At 51.1% G+C, this 23461-nt stretch overlaps 1 long non-coding RNA gene across 1 annotated transcript in view; it reads left to right on the top strand.

Moving 5' to 3' along the window:
• The window catches only part of LOC115078775, a 30034-nt gene that overhangs the window by 1282 nt on the left and 5291 nt on the right, over positions 1 to 23461 (top strand). Inside the window, exon 2 of the long non-coding RNA XR_003853153.1 lies at positions 3963 to 4097. This is a non-coding gene — a long non-coding RNA (uncharacterized LOC115078775). The remainder of the gene's footprint in view (positions 1 to 3962; positions 4098 to 23461) is intronic.

Below are 23461 nucleotides of genomic sequence, written 5' to 3' on the forward strand. Positions count from 1 at the left end.
AAAGGCATTCCCCCTCGTAGTATGAATACTGCTCTTAAGATGCATGGCCGGGCAGGATCCCAGCTGAACCTTGATGTTCCTTCTTTTAAATGTGCTCGGCTAGAAGAGTCTAGGGATGGTCTTTTTTTGTGTTCAGGAACCAAAATTGTGGAATGCATTCTCTAAACAGTTAAAAAAGACAAAACAAAACAGTCTTAATTGATTTTAGGGAGATGCTAAAGGCCTATTTATTTACACAGGCTTATCAGTATTAACATTTAAATACCACTCGTGATTAATTGGATCTATCAGATAATTTTATATGCCCTTTTATTTTAATTTTTGCTGTTTTTATTTTACCATTGTTGCTTATTTGACTATGTATGTTTATTGTAAATCGCCTAGAATTGCAGTTAGGTGATAAATAAATCTATAAATAAATAAATAGTTCTGCGTGGAACCGCGTATTTATTTTTTCTGACTTAACGAAACGTTAACATTGTGAACTCGTTTGAACATTGTGAACTCGTTTGTCCTTCCCTTATTTATTTGGCAATATAATCCCAGGCCCCTGCGCCGTCCCGCATGCTGAGACCAGGGCTAGGCAAAGGACATGTCTACCTATGGCCCATTTCAAGGTCAGAAGGGTCACTTATGTCCTTTAGGGTTACCAGCTGATTGTTTTTATTAGGCGTTCTAACACCTAATGTCCTAGTCATGTCTGTCTGTCTGTCTGTGACCCCCCCCCCCCCACACACACACACAGGGTCTGGGATGAGACATTGTACAGGCAAAGATGCTGAAGGAAGCAGGGGGCTTGGAGCACTCACTGGACCTCAGTCATCTGGATGGTCCCGGAGTGCAGGGGCCAGAGGGTGGGAAAGGGGGAGTGCCGGCAGCCACGCATCTGGCAGCCCGGGGAGAGCAAGCGCTGGAGGGCAGTGGTGGCGGTGAACAGCGTGAGAGAGGAGCCAGCCTGGGGCCGGACACACTGATGGTCCTGGTCCGGAAGGAGCAGTTCTGCCCCCAAGGAGGAGAGGGAGAGAATCACTGGACCGAAAGAAGGCCAGTTTCCTCCACACACCCCTGGATGTGTAGCCTTTCCGTAAACAACCAAACAACCAAATCATGTACTGGTAACAACTATAAAGCACCTTATTACCGACCCAACAAATTTTTGTTAGACCCTCTATTCACGAGCAGGCATGAAGCAGACCATCTCGTTTTTTATAAGGGGTCTTAATTACTTTAATTTTCAATTCATGAAATTTTTCTTTTTTTATATTATTGTAAAAATAGTCCCGATCCAAATTCATAGACAAAATGTCCAATTATTCAATCCAAGGCTAATAATAGTATAAAGATACTCATCCATAATATATCGATCCCAAACGTCCCGACATGGCCATGTTTCGGACCGAGGTCCTGCTTCAGGGGAAACGCTGGAAACTGGAATCCAAAAAATAAAGACTGCGGTTATACTCCGTGCATTTCCTTTTCTAGACGCGAGCCACACTTAGCTCACCGAACAGGGTGGGAGACTGATCTTGTGCTAGGCATGTCAGTAACGGTAGTTCCCGAGCCCATGAACCTGGGGAATCCGACTTGCTCCGCCCGGCCTGGTGCCGCTCTGGCCCTCTTGGCTTTCATTTGCTCAGGACCCTGCTATGTTCATTCTTCTGTTGCAGATTTTGTAGAATGTGGCCGGAGGCAGAATCGGAAGCCAGCGAGCACAGGCTGCGGGCACCAGCTGACTGCTGACCTTGGTTTGTCCTTGCCGCCACGGAAACTTTTGCCCCCCCCCCCTCGTGCTTGCCAGGTCTGGGGGCGGACAGTGCTGGGGTTTGTGAAGGGCTGCCAGCGCCGAGGAAAGATGCAGAGCGAGCGATTGCTGTGCAGATAATATCGGTTTCTCACTGGAAGGGTGACAGCTTCCGCAACGTCCTCTCATTCAGAAACCCACAGCAAACAAATCCTTCTACGCCTTTATTCTGTCAGCTCGAAGGCTCCCGGTCTATTTATGTCTGGGAATAACTCTCACATTATTTTATATTTTGCTTCGGTTAAATGTAGTGTTTAGGAATACTGGAAACTGGCATTGGCATATCCACAGAACTGATACCAAAGAGCAGTTAAAAGTAATCTTTCCTTATAATTAGGCATGTCAAGCCTCACTCTCTCCTCCCATCAGCGACCTCACACACCATGATGGAGCCTCACTCTCTCCTCTCATCACTGACCTCACACACCACGATGGATCCTCTCTCCTCCCATCAGCGACCTCACACACCATGATGGAGCCTCACTCTCTCCTCTCATCACTGACCTCACACACCACGATGGATCCTCTCTCCTCCCATCAGCGACCTCACACACCATGATGGAGCCTCACTCTCTCCTCCCATCAGCGACCTCACACACCATGATGGATCCTCACTCTCTCCTCCCTTCAGCGACCTCACACACCACGATGGATCCTCACTCTCTCCTCCCATCACTGACCTCACACACCACGATGGATCCTCTCTCCTCCCATCAGCGACCTCACGCACCATGATGGATCCTCACTCTCTCCTCCCATCAGCGACCTCACACACCATGATGGATCCTTACTCTCTCCTCCCATCAGCGACCTCACACACCATGATGGCACCTCACTCTCTCCTCTCATCACTGACCTCACACACCATGATGGAGGTTCACTCTCTCCTCCCATCAGTGACCTCACACACCATGATGGAGCCTCACTCTCTCCTCTCATCACTGACCTCACATACCACGATGGATCCTCACTCTCCCATCAGCGACCTCACACACACCATGATGGAGGTTCACTCTCTCCTCCCATCAGCGACCTCACACACCATGATGGAGGTTCACTCTCTCCTCCCATCAGCGACCTCACACACCATAATGGATCCTCACTCTCTCCTCTCATCACTGACCTCACACACCATGATGGATCCTCACTCTCTCCTCCCATCAGCGACCTCACACACCATGATGGATCCTCACTCTCTCCTCCCATCAGCGACCTCACACACCATGATGGATCCTCACTCTCTCCTCTCATCACTGACCTCACACACCATGATGGATCCTCACTCTCTCCTCCCATCAGCGACCTCACACACCATGATGGAGTCTCACTCTCTCCTCCCATCACTGACCTCACACATCGTGATGGAGTCTCACTACTTTTTCCCATCACTGACCTCGCATACTGTCACTCCTCCCATCAGTGAGCTCACACACACCATGAAGGATCCTCATTCTGTCCCCTCACCAATGACCTCACACACTGTCACTCCTCCCATCAGTGTCTTCACATATTGCGATGGAGTCTCACGCACCCTCACTTCATTCAGTAGTCTCACTCACTCCTCCCATTTGTTATCCTCGTACAGTTTGATGACTGTAGGGATCCCCCAGGAGATCTGCAAAGGCCATCACAGTCGAAAGCTTCACATCGAACAAGGCCTTCAGAAGTGGCAATGGGGAGTACAACCCGAGGATCCCCATTCTGTACAGGAAACTGAGCCAAGGACGATCCTGGGAGACCTTTATGATGAGCCATGGGAAGGGGACAGCATAGCTCCTAAACCCGAGGCATTCATACACCGCTAGGAAAAGTATCTCTTCTAGGATCCGTTAGGTGGAGATTGTGGTGATGCCATAGGCACCTTGGGACAGAGAGCAATAGCCACGACCTTCTCCTTAAATGTCCGTATGTGAACAGAGAGAGAGAGAGAGACCGCCCTACTCCCAATCGCATAGGAATGCAACGGCAGAAGGAACACTTCTAGGGAACCACACAAAAGTGCTAAAGCTTATAGCTAAATAAACAAGGCTCTTTCTCCTCTGGGGGAAGTGTTGGTAGCTCCCTGGAAAATGTTTGCCTCTTTCGAACGTGAAGGAGGTGGTGGGTTTTTTTGCTGTGTTTTTTTCTCAGTTCAGGAACAAAACTGTTTCTTTCTTTCTAGTGCAGTGGCCTGGACCGATCCTCCCTCCCTCGCTGGCTGAGCGGCGCGATGGACAGATTGTCTTCTGCCGCAATGGAAATATACATGTCAGAAGTCAGCCCAGCAGAAACCATCTGTGCTGAAGCGGCCTGTAAGGTGAGCTTCTGTGCACGGTAATTGCGTTAGGCGGAAAATCGATGGCAAATCAATAAATTATCAAGTCGGGCTTGGAAGCCAGTGCTGGATGTGTGAGGCAGAGCAGAAAGTATTAAAGTTGAGAATACTCCAGTAAAGTGAATCTTTGAAATCCTGCTAGGGGGAGAGGAACTCATTAAGATAAGACCCTGGTTTGAACCCTAAGACAGAGTTGTCTTCTTAATTTTCTTTTTATTTACTTGTGTAAATCCAACAGATTCTCAGGAGAAACAGAAAATGTAAACTGATATTTTTGTTGAAGGACTAGATAGTTCATAGCATTGGAAGATGGATACAGAGCCTGTCACCTCTAGGACTGGAGGGCTCAGGGGATGGGAGCAGGGATACAGAGCCTGTCACCTCTAGGACTGGAGGGCTCAGGGGATGGGGGCAGGGATACAGAGCCTGTCACCTCTAGGACTGGAGGGCTCAGGGGATGGGGGCAGGGATACAGAGCCTGTCATCTCTAGGACTGGAGGGCTCAGGGGATGGGCGCAGGGATACAGAGCCTGACACCTCTAGGACTGTAGGGCTCAGGGGATGGGAGCAGGGATATAGAGCCTGTCACCTCTAGGACTGGAGGGCTCAGGGGAGGGGAGCAGGGATACAGAGCCTGTCACCTCTAGGACTGGAGGGCTCAGGGGAGGGGAGCAGGGATACAGAGCCTGTCACATCTAGGACTGGAGGGATCAGGGGCTGGGAGCAGGGATACAGAGCCTGTCACCTCTAGGACTGGAGGGATCAGGGGATGGGAGTAGGGATACAGAGCCTGTCACCTCTAGGACTGGAGGGATCAGGGGATGGGTGCAGGGATACAGAGCCTGTCACCTCTAGGACTGGAGGGATCAGGGGATGGGCGCAAGGATACAGAGCCTGTCACCTCTAGGACTGGAGGGCTCAGGGGATGGGCGCAGGGATACAGAGTCTGTCACCTCTAGGACTGGAGGGATCAGGGGATGGACGCAGGGATACAGAGTCTGTCACCTCTAGGACTGGAGGGATCAGGGGATGGACGCAGGGATACAGAGCCTGTCACCTCTAGGACTGGAGGGATCAGGGGATGGGCGCAGGGATACAGAGCCTGTCACCTCTAGGACTGGAGGGATCAGGGGACGGGCGCAGGGATACAGAGCCTGTCACCTCTAGGACTGGAGGGCTCAGGGAATGGGGGCAGGGATACAGAGCCTGTCACCTCTAGGACTGGAGGGATCAGGGGATGGGTGCAGGGATACAGAGCCTGTCACCTCTAGGACTGGAGGGATCAGGGGATGGGAGCAGGGATACAGAGCCTGTCACCTCTAGGACTGGAGGGATCAGGGGATGGGGGCAGGGATACAGAGCCTGTCACCTCTAGGACTGGAGGGATCAGGGGATGGGAGCAGGGATACAGAGCCTGTCACCTCTAGGACTGGAGGGATCAGGGGATGGGTGCAGGGATACAGAGCCTGTCACCTCTAGGACTGGAGGGATCAGGGGATGGGGGCAGGGATACAGAGCCTGTCACCTCTAGGACTGGAGGGCTCGGGATGGGGGCAGGGATACAGATCCTGTCACCTCTAGGACTGGAGGGCTCAGGGGATGGGAGCAGGGATACAGAGCCTGTCACCTTTAGGACTGGAGGGCTCAGGGGATGGGTGCAGGGATACAGGATCTGTCACCTCTAGGACTGTGGGCTTGGAGGTTCAGTGTAACTGTAGGAAATATCACAGTTAACACAGTATATTATGCAGGAAAGCTGTGCTATAAATAATGCTTCTGATTTTAGGTTTTAACACAAACCCTAATGCTCCTGATGCAAACAAAAGGTAAACTAGGTGTTTATTAGATATGCATAAGAAGAACATCCTTCCCCTAGGGCTGTTTCTCCCCTGCTTTGCCTACCCTGGATCCTTCGCTTTGTTTTTCTGCTTTTTTTTCACATTGAGGACTCCTCAGCTGCAAAAATATAGGGATTGCTTGATGGAGCACCCAGCAGTAGTACCTGCAGCGTGAAAGCACAGAGTTTTGGTTCCCCCAGACGATTCCTAATTATCTGGAAGATAAACAGCTAAATTCTCAACTTATAAAGAGCTAATAATCCAAAGCCCTAGCTGTAAGAGAGGCTGAGGATGTGCTGAGTCCGTAAGCAGCGCCGTCTCCATATGGACTTGTTTTTCAAGCAGTTTGTAGAGGAGGAAAGATCACTCTCTCCTGACTCGTACTTGTTCAGCAGCCGTGGAGTTAGCACCAGCAACATTCACAGCCCCAAAGTCTCTTTGTCCCTTTATAAATTCACATTAAGAGCCTGATGTCCTCAACATTTTTTTCTGTAGACACAAAATAGGAAGATTCCCGTTAGCGCATCTGGCCCCACATTTGTTGATTTTTTTAATGAAACGGCGGAACCGTGGGCCTTATCGACCTCCTCCCAGCATTCAGGCCCCAGTGCATGGGGTGGGGGGGGGGCGGCGTTTAAATCAATCGCAGATTTTAATCCGGGCACACCTCCCTCCTCCCGTCTTCCAGTGGCTCCCGGAGCACGCGTGCGTCCCCTTGCCGGCTCTGTGGAAACCCCAGGTCCCTGGGAGAGAGGAAGGAAATTGTCATCTTGTGGCTGCTGTCGGACAACCCTCAGCCCACCACCGCCCCCACCAATTAAGACTGATACATTGACCGCCATTCACCACTCAAGTTGATGACTTGTTTAGAAAGGTAGGAAGAGAGAGAGAGAGAGAGATGGTGTGGATGGGGATACCCACGACCGGGAAGGAGTCCCATGATGAGAGAGCCCACGTGTCGAGGCAGATCTGAGGGCTTTACCTTCCTTGGCTGCCGGGGAAAAGGAATTCAACCCGTGGAGGAAGGAATCGCCCCTGGGACCATTCTCCGTCTTGTCTGCGCAAGCAAGGAGAGACCAAGCCGAAGTCCCCTTCCCTGTCAGACTCTGTCCTGGCCGTGGCATTCACAAGGGTAAATGTATTTTTATACCACGATGGCAGCCTGGCTGAGAAGTCATCCGGAGTGAGGAAGGTCATCCCAGACCCGCTGCCCCCATGTCATTTGCTGTTGTGTCCATCAACAGCCATTTCCACATCTGCTCAGGCCGACCTTCTAGCGCTCTCTTGTTTATAAATGTGTTGCCTGGGATAGAGCCCATTTTAAACTGGGCCCTGGAGGCGCAAGGACCATGAGGTGACTCCCCCCAAGGCCACATACAGAGCGTCAGGGGCGGAACTGGGATGAGAACTGAGGCACAGGCAGATAAATCGGCTCATTCTGAGGTCACACAGGGGGTCGGTGGCAGAGGTGAGTGCTTTGCTCATAACCTGCACTTCTGGCTCATGGCCTGTGTTTCAGCTACCGGGCCGTGCCCCCTTTCAGACCACACCCCCCTTTCCAACCCCACCCTCTTCCTGACCACACCAATTCTGCCTGACTAATGGCAAGCAGCAGCTGGAACTGGATAACGTTGCTCCCTTATCTTTTCTCCTCTGAAAGCCTCTTTGTTGTCCAGGTGCCAGGCCATGCACCCCAGAGATGGCTGCATGTTGTACTTTTATGTTTCTCAAGCAATAAAAATTGCAAAGCACTGTAGGCCCTATGAGAGGTGCCTATGTGAATCCAGTTGCTCCGTTTCTTACACTTACTGCTGGAAATCAAGATCCCAGACTGGGTTTTGAAGGGTGGATGGGCCTTGTCTTGGCTCTGATTTGAGAGCGAATCCTTGCTTCTCTCAGGGATTCGCTTTGGCATCCGAAGGAGCTGCAGAACAGCTGTTCCTGCAATTTGTGAGCAAAAAGCAGGATATTTAGGGACTCATCTATAATTAAGTGTAGAGAGAACAGGGGCCTGGTATCTGAGCCAGCCAGCAAGAACAGGGGAATGAATTTAGTGCTAATTTTAAGGAGGACTGCTAAGAATAATATAGCTGTATCCCTCCATTGGGAGACTTTTGCACGATAGCCCTTTGGACGCCTGTGTAACTGAGAACGGCTAGGTGTGAACAAATCTTGACAGTATACCGTTGTAATGGACTGTGAAAGCTGAGGACCCAGATTCCAGTCCTACCTCCCTTCCCCATTACTGAGCACCAGCTGGATGATCTTGACCAGGTCGCTCTAAAATCTCGATGCTAAAGCTTCTATTTGCAAGTTTTATGGCCATTCTTGGAAACTGAATGCAGTGCTGGATCAGTTATTTATTTATTTATTTATTTATTTATTTATTTATTTAAAGCTTTTTATATACCGGCATTCGTAGGACACATCATGTCGGTTTACAGGTAACTGAGAAAGGAAAATTACAATGAACGATGCATAAAAGGAGAATTACAATGAACGATGCATAAAAGGAAAGTAATGACACAGAGCTTTTGGATATAGGAGACGGCTGGATCCGATGGCGCTCCGGGCTTCCTTCAGTTTAGTCAGTGATGTAATTAGCGGGCCTGTGCCAGAGCGCACCGGGACAGGGCTACCTTGAGGGATTAACGAGCGATGTGGGCACGGGAGGTGAGCAGTTTTGGGTCCGATTGGGAGAGGTGTGAGGGTGATGTTGTGGTACAGAGAGAGGTAGTGCGTTTTGTAGAGTGGGCCCTGAAGAGGTAGAGAGGAGAGGCCCTGCTGAATGGAGAAGGCAAGAGGGTTTACGCCTGGCGAGGGTGGGGGAAGGGCAGAGAGTCCTGTGGCAGAGCACAGATTGCAAGACGGGGATGAGTGGGAACGTGGAAGATGAGTTCAGGGTGTTGGGAAGGAGAACCTGAAGTTAATGTGGAGACTGCCGACGCAGGACTAGAGGGGTCTGAAGGAAGAAAGAGGAGGGTGATTCTTGCTGCTCCTTGCTCCTTTCATTTGAGCAGCCTGCAGTACAAAGACAGTCTGCTCCTCTGATGGCAGGGAGTCACACTTGCTTACAAGCCAGGAGAGAAGTGCCAAGAGACGCTGCCTTCAGATCTCAAAGATTTTTGATATTCAGGCTGAGCCAGAGGCAACCGGTCGCAGCGCGGTTGCCATGCAAAAGGTCCCTGTTTGATCCTTAAATGGGCTTTTCTTCTCCCCTGGTTGGCCAGGGCTGGGATGCTGCGGAAGTAGCATTCACAGCCCCTGGGGGAGAGAGTGGGAACAGAAGGGGGGGGGGAAAGTAATGGTCATTGCTCAAGAGTGACACCTAGTGGCTGGTCTCAGAGCCCATGGCCTTAGCGCTCCCAGCCCCGGGTACGTTGGAGAAGGGGAAAAATCCCAGGAGGGCTGCGAATGGCGCTGGATCCCGGCCCTTCTTCCCACTGAGCTAGAGTTGCCCGGCCAAGAAAATAAAACCACCCCCACGTCTGCTGTTCCCATGCCTTTGACCTTTACTCCTCGCCTTGTCCCCTTTCTCTGTCACATCACAATAAACTCAACATTTTCTTCAGCCGCTGATGCTGGGCCTGGTGCCAGTTGTATTAATTGGTGATATGGGATGCCAGCCTTCTGTGTTGCATATGCATTGGATGCCCTGGCATCCCTGATCTTGTGCTGTTCGCTGGGGAGCAGAGGGGGCGGTCCTCAGTAAACATGCAACTGTGGTCCTGCAGGTACAGCAAACACCAGATGCTTCCTAACCAAACATCCAGATGATGAGGCGCCGCAGTGTCCTCCCCGGATCGGGCTGAAGGACAAGATTCTCAGAATCCATCACCCGGCCTGTCGCTGTGCAGCCGGTTACAGGCACAGGGGGCGCTAGCGCAGCTTCGGGATGCTGGTCCTGCCGGGGCACCATGTTGCTTTCTGATTTCCAGCTCCCCGGTTGAGTGGCCACAGCGGGATTGATGAGAGTGGTGGGGGTTGCTTAGCAACACAGGAGAAGGGAGGGAGGGGCATGTAGTGGGGCAGGGGGGCCTGTGTGGAGGGGAGGAGGGGGGAGCAGGTGGAGAAGCCTGAAGGTCACTGGGTGTCACCAAGCATTAGCTTGGAAGCAGTGGTTACTGTAGGTGTGAACTGGGTTTGGATTTGATTTCTCGCCTTTACAACAGTCAGGTACTGTAGATATTTCCTTGCCCAGAGGGCGCACAGTCTGTCTGTACCTGAGGCAAGGAAGGATAAAATGACCTGCCTAAGGACACAAGGAGCAGCAGTGGGGTTTGAACCCCTCTGGCTTCCCAGCCTCGCTGCTCTACCCACCAGGCTTCATCTCGTGCTCCTAGACTAAGCCAAGACAATAGATTGCCTTTCACATTAGCATGTTCTGAGGCTAATGTGCTGAAGAGAGGCTAAAAAAAGAAAAGTACATGGAGATAGACTACAGAGAAGGCAGAGTCTGCAAATAAAATAAATGCTGCCTCACAGCAAGTAGAGCAAAGCCTGCCGGACATAAATAAAGAGCAAAGAAGAGAGAGGAAGTTATGCTAAACAGCAGACAGAAATGAAGAAGCCCAGAGAGCAGAAGCAGCAGAGAGAGAACGTGTGGGGGGGGGGGGGGGGGCAGCTCAGAGGGCCACACCTCATAACATGCGGGCATCTTAAGCAATAAGGCACCCTGACGACTATCTGCCTCCCCACCCCGCCCCTGAAAACCTGGACTGCACCCAGAGCTTCCTGAAATACAGGGAGCAGCTAATTCATATAGCCCAGGGAGGAGCTAATTATTATTCATATAAAGAGCAGCCCAGGGAGGAGCTAATTATTATTCATAGTAAGAGCAGCCCGGAGCCAATTATTCAGAGCACCCGTGGAGGAGCTAATTATTATTCATATAATGAAAAGCCCAGGGAGAGGATAATTATTATTCATATAAAGAGGGCCCAGGGAGGAGCTAATTATTATTCATATAAAGCAGCCCAGGGAGGAGCTAATTATTATTCATATAAAGAGCGGCCCAGGGAGGAGCTAATTATTCATAGTAAGAGCAGCCCGGGGAGGAGCTAATTATTCAGAGCACCCAGGGAGGAGCTAATTATTATTTATATAAAGAGCAGCCCAGGGAGAGGCTAATTATTCATATAATGAACAGCCCAGGGAGAGGCTAATTATTATTCATATAAAGAGCAGCCCAGGGAGGAGCTAATTATTATTCATATAAAGAGCGGCCCAGGGAGGAGATAATTATTATTCATATAAAGAGCAGCCCAGGGAGAGGCTAATTATTCATATAATGAACAGCCCAGGGAGAGGCTAATTATTATTCATATAAAGAGCAGCCCAGGGAGGAGCTAATTATTATTCATATAAAGAGCGGCCCAGGGAGGAACTAATTATTATTCATATAAGAGCGGCCCAGGGAGAGGCTAATTATTATTCATATAAAGAGTGGCCCAGGGAGGAGCTAATTATTATTCATATAAAGAGCAGGGGGAGGAGCTATTATTTATATAAAGAGCGGCCCAGGGAGGAGGTAATTATTATTCATAGAGCAGCCCGGAGAGGAGCTAATTATTCATACGAGCAGCCCAGGGAGAAGCTAATTATTATTCATATAAAGAACAGCCCGGGGATTTGTAAATTATTATTCATATAATGAACAGCCTGGGGAGAGGCTAATTATTATTCATATAAAGGCCAATCCTGGGAGAGGCTTGTACACAGAGGCATACCTAGAGGATTTGGCACCTGGAGTGGATACTTTTTTGGCACCTCCCACCAATATATAATTTTAAAATTTCCTAAACATTGATAAAATATTTCAAAACAACAGAATCATCAAATAACACCCAATAATTAAAACTAATAAGGATTTTAAAAATCTCCCGCTCTCCATACCTGTTACTGTGAGATTGCCGTGAATTGGGGGAACACACCCACATACAGAGACTCAAACGAAATATGCTCCCTCTCTCTCTCTCTCGCATACAAGCTTGGTGAGAGACAGAGGGAGCTTGAGTGTGTGTATGTGTGTGTGTGTGTGAAAGAGACAGACACACATTTCCTCCGTCTCTCTCTCTCACACATACACGCTTCTTCTGTATCTCTCACACACGATTCCTGTCTCACCCATGCGCACATACACATGCTTACTCTCTCTCACCCCACCCCCGCACACAGGCACCCTCTCATACACACACACAGGCACCCTTTTACACATTCCTGCACTCACAGGTACACACACACTCACTCTTCTTTACACTCACTTTCTCATACACACACAGGCATCCTCTCATACGCACACACACACCCCCTCTCATACATACCCACACAACTCATACACACCCTCATACACACATGCACACACCCTCATACATACCCACACAACCTCATACCCAACCTCATACCCTCTCATACGCGTGCACACACCCTGTCGTATACACACACCCACACACACTGGCACTTATTCTCACAGGGCCAGTCTGTCCCTTCTTCGGCCACCGGTGGTACTGCAGGAAACTGTTCGGCGCTGGCGGCAACACTAGGTTTGTTCTTCTGCCGCCGGCTCCCGGAGCACGGCAGCAACGCTGGGCCTGTTCTTTGCCGCCGCGCAGGCTCCAGGAAGTGCCGGCAGCGCCACTGGCCTCTGCCACTGCAGGTCCTTGCTTTTGCTGGTGGGGTTTCTCCCCCGCCTCGTCACTGTTCTGCGCTACCGCAGGACCTTCCTGCCGGCCGCAGTGGCACCTCCCCTCCCCCCCCCCACCCCAGCACGTACATGTTCATGCTGTGCTAATGAATGCCTGTGCTGGCATCCCGAGAAGAAGGCGGGGGTTGGGGGCTCCACCCAGCACAGGGAAGCGTGGAGAAGCTCGGCCAGAGGCTCAGGCCTGAACATGGCCGGCTGTGTGGGGAGAGGGACTTGGGCTGAAGCCGCCTTATTGTGTTGAGGGGGAGATGGCAACGAGAAGGAGAGATGTTGAAGGGGGAGAAACACATCCCTACTCCCCTATAGTGGACAACTTCTGAGAAGTCTGGCAGGATTATTCCTGACACCCGTGAACCCTTCCCCCGCCTCCCAGCTTTCTCAGCATTTAAAATCATTGGGAAGGCCAGCCGTGTCCCTCCCTCCCTCCCCCACCCTGGAAATGCCCTGTGTGGCGCGTTTCTTGACGCGTTTGGGATCCCCTGCTTCAAGGGCTGTTGTCTGAGCCAGGGCAGGAGGGTCGAGGCCTGGGCCTTTGGAGATATGCCGGAAGGCCTGTGGGCCTGGCCATCCTCTGTCTTAGCCCAGCCAGGGGGGACTGAAGAAAGGGTGCGGCCTGCGTTGAAAGACAAAACAGTGGGGCCATAGGTTGGCCGCGGGAGCCTTCGATCTGTCCTGTCCTCTCCTTCCCCACCCCATGTCCTTTGCAGACACCACTTTCCTCTCCTAGGGAAAGGCTGAGAAATGTGGGAATGGGAGGGCATGGTTCTGGGGGGTGGGGAGTGTTTCTGGCTGAGGATGCAGGAGCGCTGACCGGCCTAGATCCCTGGCATCGCCCCCGCACCTGTTCGCTGCCTGCAGAGCTGAATAATGCAGGAGAACCGTCAGAGCTTGGGGGGGGGGGGGGGGAGTTGAATACATTTGAGAAACGCGTTATGTTTACGAGAGCTGAGATTTATAGCAGGACTTCGTGCCGGTTGGGAGAAGATTACGTGGCAGAAGGGAAAGTGAGTTATGGCCCCTGGAAGAAGAGACGCAGGTTCACTTCCCACGCAGTCGTTAATGTGATGTCATCGAACTTCTCTGCGCTGTCCCGGACGCTTTGGGCAGTAAATATATAGACGGCGGCTGTCTCCGGCTTCAAAACTGGAGACCTCCTGGGGGCAGTTCAGAGATCCTCCTCCCCCCCCCCCCCCCCGATTCTCTTCCTATCACCGCACCCCTCCTTTGACGCCGTCAATTTCTGGACTGTATCGTAGCAGCGTACGTGTTGCTGGCACCTCTGCATGCCAGAGGCAATAGATAATGTCAGACCCTGGCTTGCTGTAGGCTGGGGGGGGCATCTGGCACATAGCCCATGCAGTCCCGTAAGCCAATAGATCCCCCCACCTCCCCGTCCCATCCCCCACACACTGGTCATGAAATAGAAAGTGCTACCAGGTGGACCATTTTGGTCTTTAGCTTCTGTCATTTGCTATGTGGCTATGTTGTGCGTTTTTGCAAAGTGGACGAGGAGGTCTCTGCTGGTTTTATGGGGTCTCTCTGGCTGAGCACTTCTGTCCATTTCTTCTTGGCTCCAGGAACTGCAGAGATAACAAATACAAAATCACTGGGCAAAGGGCAGGCCAAATCAATCTGTGAGCTTTTGAAAGCCAGAGGCTGGAGCTTTCAGTGTGTGTCGCTGGAAGGAACAGCTCCAGCCTGCCGTGAGAGAGGTAATGCCACTGCTGCCGGGTGGGCATGGCAGGTTCACAGTGCGGACCGGGTTCTCATCTCAGCTCTGTCACTCTTATTACGACTGTAGGTGTCACCTTGAACAAGTCCCTGGATCTCTCCGTGCCTCAGTTCTAATCCCAGCTCTGCCACCGACTCTCTGCCTGTCATCTTGGGCTGAGTTCCTTTACCTCCCTGTGTCTCAGTTCTAATCCCAGCTCTGCCAATGACTCTCTGCCTGTGATCTTGGGCCGAGTCCCTTTACCTCCCTGCGCCTCAGTTCTAATCCCAGCTCTGCCACCGACTCTCTGCCTGTGATCTTGGGCCGAGTCCCTTTACCTCCCTGCGCCTCAGTTCTAATCCCAGCTCTGCCACAGACTCTCTGCCTGTGATCTTGGGCCGAGTCCCTTTACCTCCCTGTGCCTCAGTTCTAATTCCAGCTCTGTCACCGACTATCTGCCTGTGATCTTGGGCCAAGTCCCTTTACCTCCCTGTACCTCAGTTCTAATCCCAGCTCTGCCACTGACCTTCTGCCTGTGATCTTGGGCTGAGTCCCTTTACCTCCCTGTGCCTCAGTTCTAATCCCAGCTCTGCCACTGACCCTCTGCCTGTGATTTTGGGCTGAGTCCCTTTACCTCCCTGTACCTCAGTTCTAATCCCAGCTCTGCCACCGACTCTCTGCCTGTGATCTTGGGCCAAGTCCCTTTACCTCCCTGTGCCTCAGTTCTAATCCCAGCTCTGCCACCGACTCTCTGCCTGTGATCTTGGGCCGAGTCCCTTTACCTCCCCTTGGCTAAATTCAAATCCCAGCTTTGACATGGACTCGGGCCCCATCGACAGTTCCTGATCAGTCACCGGAAAGGGTTTACCACACTTAAAACTCGCTTTCCGTGTTTTTCCTAGCGTACAAATGTTTAAACCAGGCTGCAAACCGAGCAGGCAATCTGATGCAGGATTAGTTTAGGTTTCTTAATATCCCAGCTTTCTCAAAATCAAAGTGACTAATACTAAAAAAAAACAGAGAAATAATAACAACAAACAATAATACATGACCATAGAATTAAAAAAAGCGTAACATTTTGATCTAAAACCAGCAAATAATATGAAATTAACAGAAAAAGAAGTTGAAACATACGCGCACAGCATTTCGAAAGTCAAACTGAGAGCAAAAGAGCTGCAGGACGGAGCAATGCTGTATCTGGCGAGGCCTCGCACCTCTGTGAGGGCCATGTCCCGAGTCCTGGGGTAGCCATTCGCACGTTCTTATTTCAGGGAAGCTTCCCGGAGGAGGGGAGTCTTCCTTTGAGAACTGCGGGGTACAAAGTGCACCAGGTAAAGCACGTTTTCCTGTCTTTCCTTTGCTGCTTACGTGCTTGCCGCTGGTCTGAACGAAGCTGTGCAGAATTTAAAAGGGAGGAATGGCAGCACCTGTAGGGTGGAGGAGGCAGGGAACGGGATCTAAGAAAGACCAGCTGGACAGGTGCCCGCCTCACTCGTGAAATCCCTCACTCCTTCCTCACCGCGGCTGGTGGTGCCTTCAACGAAAACAGGGAGCCTTGTAGGCAACAAGGAGGCAAGCCTTCGCAGGCGCCGTCCCCAAGCCTCATCGGACAGGCTCCAGACCTCCCACCCTTCCGGAAACTAGCGCAAACCCGGCGTGTTGAGGCAGCTTTCGCAACCAACTGATGTCATGGGCCTCTCGAGACTCTGCACAAACTAACACCTCGCCTGTACCTCCAGCACTCCAGGGTAACTTCGCCACCAATTGATCAGCCCACCAAACCCCTGCACATAGCCCCTAATAACGGTGCTGATTGATCCTTAAGCTACAAATAATCGACGGTGAACCCAAGGACCCGTACTGCTGTATATAGCCCTAATGTCCTGCCCCAACTACTCCTTATACCACTGATGCCCCCCCCCCCCCCATCCTCTCTTTGTATATTATATTGACTATGAACCTTGGAAGCATGTAAGGAAACCTATGTTATAAGGCACTGTACTGAGTGCAACTCCAGGGCAGGCGCAGACGATCCTTAGAAATCACCCGGAATCTGGCATCGTACCAGGAAATATAAGTTGGGCCTTGGGGGGGTCGGCATATTCTCTGTTTTTATCTTACAGGCTGCCTTCAGCTCTGAAGCTGCTAAGTTTTATGACCAGTTGCTTGCAAGTAGTCTCAGGATGGCCCAGTGTTCTTGAGGTACCCGGAAAGCAAAGAGGAGCAAAGTCACCCAACCCTGACCGTGCCAACTGGACACTGCTGCTCCCTTGAGGCAACGGCACTGGAAGTCCCAGAATGCTCTGGGGGCACAGAATTAGGAAGCAGGAGGACGTCTGGAGAAGGGGCAGCAATAGGCAGCAGCGTTACAGCTCCCAGCATGCACTGGGGTGGGAGCTAGAAAACCCAAACTGGTCCCACTTGTTCCTGCTGACCTGGAGTCGCAGGGTGACCATTACCTTGGCGCTGTCAAGAGCACCGGGCGCTCCGCAATCATGCGGTCGCGCCTGGGTGCATGTGGGAATTGTTGAGGAGGTTACTTTAGCCATGAAGTTAATAGTATTGCTTATTAAGTACCGTAATGAGGATTAAAATGCAGCATGGGGGAGTTCAGAGACTGCTCCCTTAATAGCAACATCAGATGCAGATGGATGATTCTGCTCAGGGTTACTGGGAAGACGTTTCAAAGACGAGCGAGCGTGATGCATCTGTGGTAACTATGCGAAAGCTTCACAAAGCCGACTCGCTCCGGGAGAACCTGAGCCCAGGGCAATGGGAAGATTGCATTCCCCAGAGCCTGGGCAGGGAGGGTGCTCACAGGCTTATCAGAGGCTGACTTTCACCAAAGAGAGGTTATACTGATGCTTCAACTGTAACCGAGGAGCCTCCTTGCTGGAAGCATCCGAGTCCCCTGGAGTGCTGGAGGAGACTAATCGTGTTCTTTACCAGGTCCATGCCCCAGAGAACTAGCAGGCATAGTGTAGAGGGAGGGTAAGGGCTTTGCTGCTGGAATTGGAGGTAGGGTCTCCTGGTTTCCCAGCTCACCAGGCCGCACTGCCAGCTGCTATGCTGGGACTGGATGGCAGCCGGGGCCAGATCTTTGAATTCCCACCAGGGCACACACACACAGACACACACACACACACTCTTTTCAGGTAACTGATTATCCTTTGGCACCATGGCCAGCTAGCCAGGACGAGATGCTTTGTCAGATACAGGAGGGAGCTGGTGGATCAAATCTACTGTATAGCTGTGTTTCCTGACCTAGCCCTGCAGCCTCACCCAACAGTTTGATTCTCAGGATATCCATAGTGAATGCTGTAGGTGTGAGATGCATTTGCACAGTTGGGCACCAGTGATGTATGGCACCTCATCACTAAAATCCAGATCTGTGCCCAAGACTACGTCAACCTAGTTAGCACCAGTTTTCTTTCAGTGCAGGGTGAGCCAATAATGTTTCACCCCAGTGCATGCAGGGATCTGTAGTCCTGATTTTCATAGGGGAACTCTATACTGCACGTCCAGGCAAGCAATGGGGTAAACCTGTCCTGAATACATGGAGCCAGATGATCACCCTGTCAGCGACAAGTTTAGTCGGGTTCCCTTTAAACCATCAAAAAATTGTTTCTCATTATCAAATGATCCTGCGTTAAGCTGTTCATCACAGTTTGCTGTGTATTGCAAAGCAGATCTCTGCAGGCCCCGGATGAGTCTGAAGCTGATTCTCTGTGGCTGGGGGCTTTTTACAGCTGATTAATGGCGCTCTAGCAGCAGCTGGCCCCCTGATTCTCTGGCTTTACCCTGGGGTTTCTCTGTCATCTGCCACAAGCACAAGATATTCCAAGGCTGGCTGAGGTGTATGCAGGGAAGTTTCAGGAGTCCTTCAAGTCGCTGATGCGAGGTTAGAGAAGAAGCTTGCGTCTGCTGAGCCCTGCTTCTCATTCTAGTTTGTCTATGGGTCTGGTTCTGACTTGGCGGATGTGTTCTCTCTCTTTTTTTTTTTTTGATCATGGTCCGGTCACTGGTTCTGAGTCTGCCCGTTTGGGTGAGGGACCTCCCTGGGCATGTTTCTGGTTCTTACTCTGACTCGGTTGTATCACTGACCCCGTCTGATCTGACTGTACCAAATGACACCATGTACAGATGGGACAGAAGATACTACAAGCCTGTGAGGATTTCAGAACACCCATAGCGCCACAGTCTGAGTGGATAAGGGTCAGTCATATTGAGGTCACTTAGCTTTAACCACTCCCAGCCCCAGCGGGACAGACATTCAGACTGATTTCAGGTCCTCACAGCCTGCTCTTCCCTAGGACAGTGACTGGACAAGGTCATTTCTGATCCTTGTTCCCCTCCCATCTCTGAGATTACTAGGGAAGAGGCAGCAGCTGCAGAGGGGCTTCCTGGTACTACACTGCAGCTTTGTTTAAGCTTTCCACAGATTGCTGAGGGCAGATAGTGTCAAATTAAAGGCAGGAAGTAGGATGCTTGGTGCTCCATCACTGGAAGGGAAGGCGAAGGTTAGATAGTGTCAGGAAGACAGCAGTTAATCAGGAAAGGTGCTGGGGGAGAGGAGCAGGAATGTGTGACAGACAGACAGAGAAATGACTTGAGAGGCTGACATAATGCACAACAAGGAATAGAGAGAGGCAGATAAAGGCAAGGAATCCAGGAGCAAAAGTCGGCAGAAGAAGGGCGCAGAGAGCCAGATTAAACAGAGATATGCAGCTCTCTCTCAGAGCCACCTCGGAGAGCCTTTGAATGCCATCACTTTTGCCTGGTCCACTTTTGCTGATTGTGGGAGCCCCAGAGGGGACGGGAAGGGGGGATGCAGGTGTGAGCTGCCCAGTCCGGAGATAACCGGACACACTCTCTGTGTCCAGCTCTAGGTCACTCCTGAGCCCTTCCTAACCATCCCCACCGCCTCGGTGATGTCTGCGCTAGCTGGACGGTGCAGGAGGGATGCTGCTGCCTCCGTTCAGCGCTCGGCTCAGGGCCGCATTCTTGGCAGGATGCGAGAGAAGAAGAATTTAGCAGAGATGCAGATGAGCTGCTGGCAGCAGAGGGTCCCATCGTCAGGTGCCTGGGGTGGGCATCCTGCTCTCCGGGTAGCTTTTGACCACCGTGGGGGAATGATTCAGGGGCGGGTGGAGGAACCTTAGCCACAATCCCGTCTGTTCTCTCCTCGCCGTGCAGCAGGGAACTTGGAAAGGGGATTTGGTGTTAGGAGCCAGCACTGAACTGTCTTTCAAGAAGAAACTAAAACCAGTTATTACAAATCTGCCTATTGTGTAACCAATCAGGGAGCGCGTGAACTCTAGAGAACCTATAAATCAACTTGCAGGCCTCCTAATACGCTGGAATTCAGCATTAGCAGGGCTCAGTTTCCACAGGCCGTGGAAATTATTTCAGGCTGCAGAAGAGCCACACTTTTTTTTTTTGACAGTTACAGAGTTATGGTTTCATTTTTCAGACACTAATAAAACAGTAGCAGGAAACCCCGGGGTACTTTTCTCTCTCCCATCCCTGAGAAGGAGGACCCTCCTGTCCCAGACTCGGGACATGGCCCTGCAGCATTTTTCTTTCTGCGCGGGCCCTTGCCCGTTAACGCAAGACTTAAGATTTGCGCATCTGGAACGGTCTGATGGGGTGTGAAAGCGCGTCGGAGCGCGGGGTCTCGCCGCCTCCCTCTCCAACAGAAGACCCGAAGCTGAAGCGGAAAGGCGACGGTAGATCGCAGAAGCGCCCCTACAGGGTAAAGGGGGGTTGTGTGTGTGTCTGGGTTACATTCACACGGGAAATTTCAAAGACTGTTACCCGGGGAAAAACAGCTTGGCTGCAGGCTGGGGTGCCTCGGCCCGTGGACCTTCCATAGCGAGCGTAGGCTTTAACCGGGTTAAAACTCTCGTCCCTGGATCCCCTTTTGAATACCATCAGGTCTGCCGACTTAGAATGGATGGGGAGGGCTCGAAGTCGAACTGGCCTCCATCCCCCTCTCCTTTAAGTCCGGTGTGGGGAAAGTCCGGAGGCCGCCTCATCTCAGGCCGCTGACGTGCGCTGGTGGTGCGAACGTGGGCCAGCGGCCTCACCGTGCCTCTTTGCCAGGCTTCCAGGAGGCTTCTTTGCTCAAACGGATTTATCCCCCGCTCTTCCTGTTTACAAATATTTACGGTTAAAAGGCTTAATGAGCAAAGCTCCGACCAGGGAGAACGGCAGTACAGCACAAGCGAAGGTTTGTGATCCACCGTGGTAGGTTCTGGCTTCTAAACTAAGAGCCTGATTTTCAAAGCCTTAGGCGACTGCATTGGCCCTTTTTGAAAATGTACTAGGCCTGAGAGCTAAAGAGTGGGCGACTGTGAGGGTGCGGAAGCAGAGTTAGGAGCCGAGCACTGATTTTCAGCACCAGGCCCCGTGTCTAGGCCTCTAAATCTAGACAAATGGACAGCAGGCGTACATTTAGGAGCTCAGCTTTCCTGTATTAGAAGCAGATTGCTTTGGTAAAAACATTGCCATAGAAGGGCCTGGGAGAGGGACTGCGCCCGGGAAATACACGGTCACGGATGGATGGGAAATTTTGAAAAAGAAGCTGTGTGAGGATAATTCTACGGGCGCCAGCGCACAGGAAAAGAGCCCTAACCTCTCATGAACTCCTGTTGGACTCTAGCAGCTGGGAGGCAAAGAATCTGGCTCCTGGCGGCAGAGGCTCCTGATCCTCGCAAGGGGGTGGCAGTGTCCAGTCGTCCAGAATTTCTGGATAAAGCTGTGCGGTGGATTCGTGAAGTAATAGGGCAGACCCTGCTCTGTTGCCGTTGGGATCCTTAGAGGGACAAGTCCCCTTTTAGATGTATGAAAAGGCATCCCCTTTAATGAACCACTTGCTGGTAGCGTGGAGAAGGATAATTGCTAGTCCCTGAAGTAATCCTACTCTGCCTCCTCCAGAGGCTCGGATACTTTTGATAAGGAATACGTGTGCACTGGGCCGTCTAAGCTGACATTAAAATAAGTGCTGGAGTGCCGAGGTGATTTGGAAGCCACTTCTGGACCGGGGAAGGAGGACAGGAGTTTTCTGTCTTGGTCGACTGAGCATACTTGAATTGAATATATTTTGGACATTTACATGTTTTATTGATTTTCATTTCGTCTCTTGACAATGTTGTACTGTTTTTTTTTTAATTTCGTGGATGTTCTTCGTACTTAATGGGGGCTGGTTCCTTCCAGCGTGACGAGGAGGAGGGTTAGTGAGGGGGTTACCTCTGCTGGAAGGGCGTTGCGTAAACGTTTTTTTACAGATTATAAAAAAAAAATGAAAGCGAGGCACTCCGGCGGGAGTAAAATAACACGTGTGTATTAGATTTTCAAAGCTGACTGTGGGTGGTTTCCCGAGCTAAAAGCACTCGCGTGCAATCTTTTTCCGCTGTCATCTGCTGCGTTGCTGTGTTAAAGGTAATAAATAGAATATTTCTGCTGCCTGTGGCTTTTCCGTCCATGTGCATTTAAAACTCGAGTTTTTCCTCTCCCCTGTTTGCATCAGGAGTAAGAAAGTAAGGAGTAAGAAGTAACAATCAACACACATCACCATCAATATCACTGTTATCTACCTCCAATCAACGTTCGTTAGCCATATTTAACTAATCTTGTACTTTCTTTTCCTTCTTCGCCAAGTTCTTTAATCCCTGTTACATGTAACTGCCATTTCCGCACCATAGTTCTAGTGTTAAGTTTAATTCGCACCCCTGTTTTATGTGAACCAGCATGATGTGACTGCTGTCTTGAATGCCGGTATATAAAAGACCTAAATAAATAAATAAAAAAAATAATATAATATAATATAATATAATATAATATAATATAATATAATAAAATAAAAAAAATAAAATAAAATAAAATAAGAGCAGGTGGGGCAGAGTCTCCAGCCTGACCAGCAGCGAAGCGTCTGTGGAGTCCGCAGTTAGCAGTTCTGTCTTCATGGCTTATCGGGTGCGGCCTTTTCCTATTGCCCTGCTCGTAATTAGCAACTCGGGGATTTACCCTGGCCTCTTACTGTAAAACTGTGCTTGGACTGGGCCTTTGGGCCAGAGGTGGGCAAGCCATGGCCCCCCCCGGGAGCTCTTGGGTCCAGCCGGCAGCGGCGAGGGGCCACACGGCCCATTCGTCACTGCATCGGGGGTGGGGGCGTGACAGCGCGTTGCCTCTTCAGACCCCCCTCCCCCGCTGCTCCCTACCCTCCTTGGCCCCCTGTTTCCTGGTCTGGGCCCCTAATGTTGCTCTGGAGCCAACATGGTTTGCCCACCCTGGTGCTGTAATCCCTAGTGGGTTGGGGAGGGCATTCGGCAGAGCGCGCCAGGGTTGGGGGGAGAAGGGGAGACCCTGATCGGGAAGCAGGGCCTCCGCAGTGCGCTGGGGCATCAGTCATCCGGGCCGCCAGCAGGCTCTGATAGACTCATCCCGGGCTATTACAGTCATTTCAATTGATTGCGCTCTCCCTCCCCTCCCCTTCCACTGCTCATTCGGTTTTGTGTGTGCAGTTCCAATAGTTTTATTGCATTAATAATGAGTCTGTCTGTAATAGACTTTGAAAAGATAAGGGAATAGACCTGATTGTATTTTCCAAGCCAGGGAATTCATTCTCTCTTCTGCTCCCTCTTCCTCCTCCCCCCCTCCATTGCTACTGACAACAGGGAGGGGAAAAGCCATAAGCAGAGTCTCTGAGCTTTTTGACATCTCACCTCCACTAGGCCATGGACCCAGGGCTGCATTTCTGGAAGAAAACTCCAAGGATCCCCCCCCAGCCTTCTCCTCCTCCCCCCCAACCAAGGCAACGTGCCAGAGGGGGGAGGGGACAGGACGGAGCTGGCTTGGATTTCCACCAAGTTTAGATCCGGGGGCGGCTGGCGCTGAGGCATGAAGATGAGAGGCAGGTCGCGAGAGAGGAGGCCTGCAGGGCTGCAGAAGTCCTCCAGCCTGCATATGTTTAAAAACTCATTTAAATAAAATATTCAGGTTCAGAAGTCAGCCAGGACGGCTTATTTAAAAAAAAAAAAAAAAAAGCAGCAGCAGTCCTTTAAAGTCTGCCATGGGCTGTGATTATATCCGA

This window comes from Rhinatrema bivittatum, chromosome 16, assembly GCF_901001135.1.
Source record: "Rhinatrema bivittatum chromosome 16, aRhiBiv1.1, whole genome shotgun sequence".
Lineage (NCBI taxonomy): Eukaryota > Metazoa > Chordata > Amphibia > Gymnophiona > Rhinatrematidae > Rhinatrema > Rhinatrema bivittatum.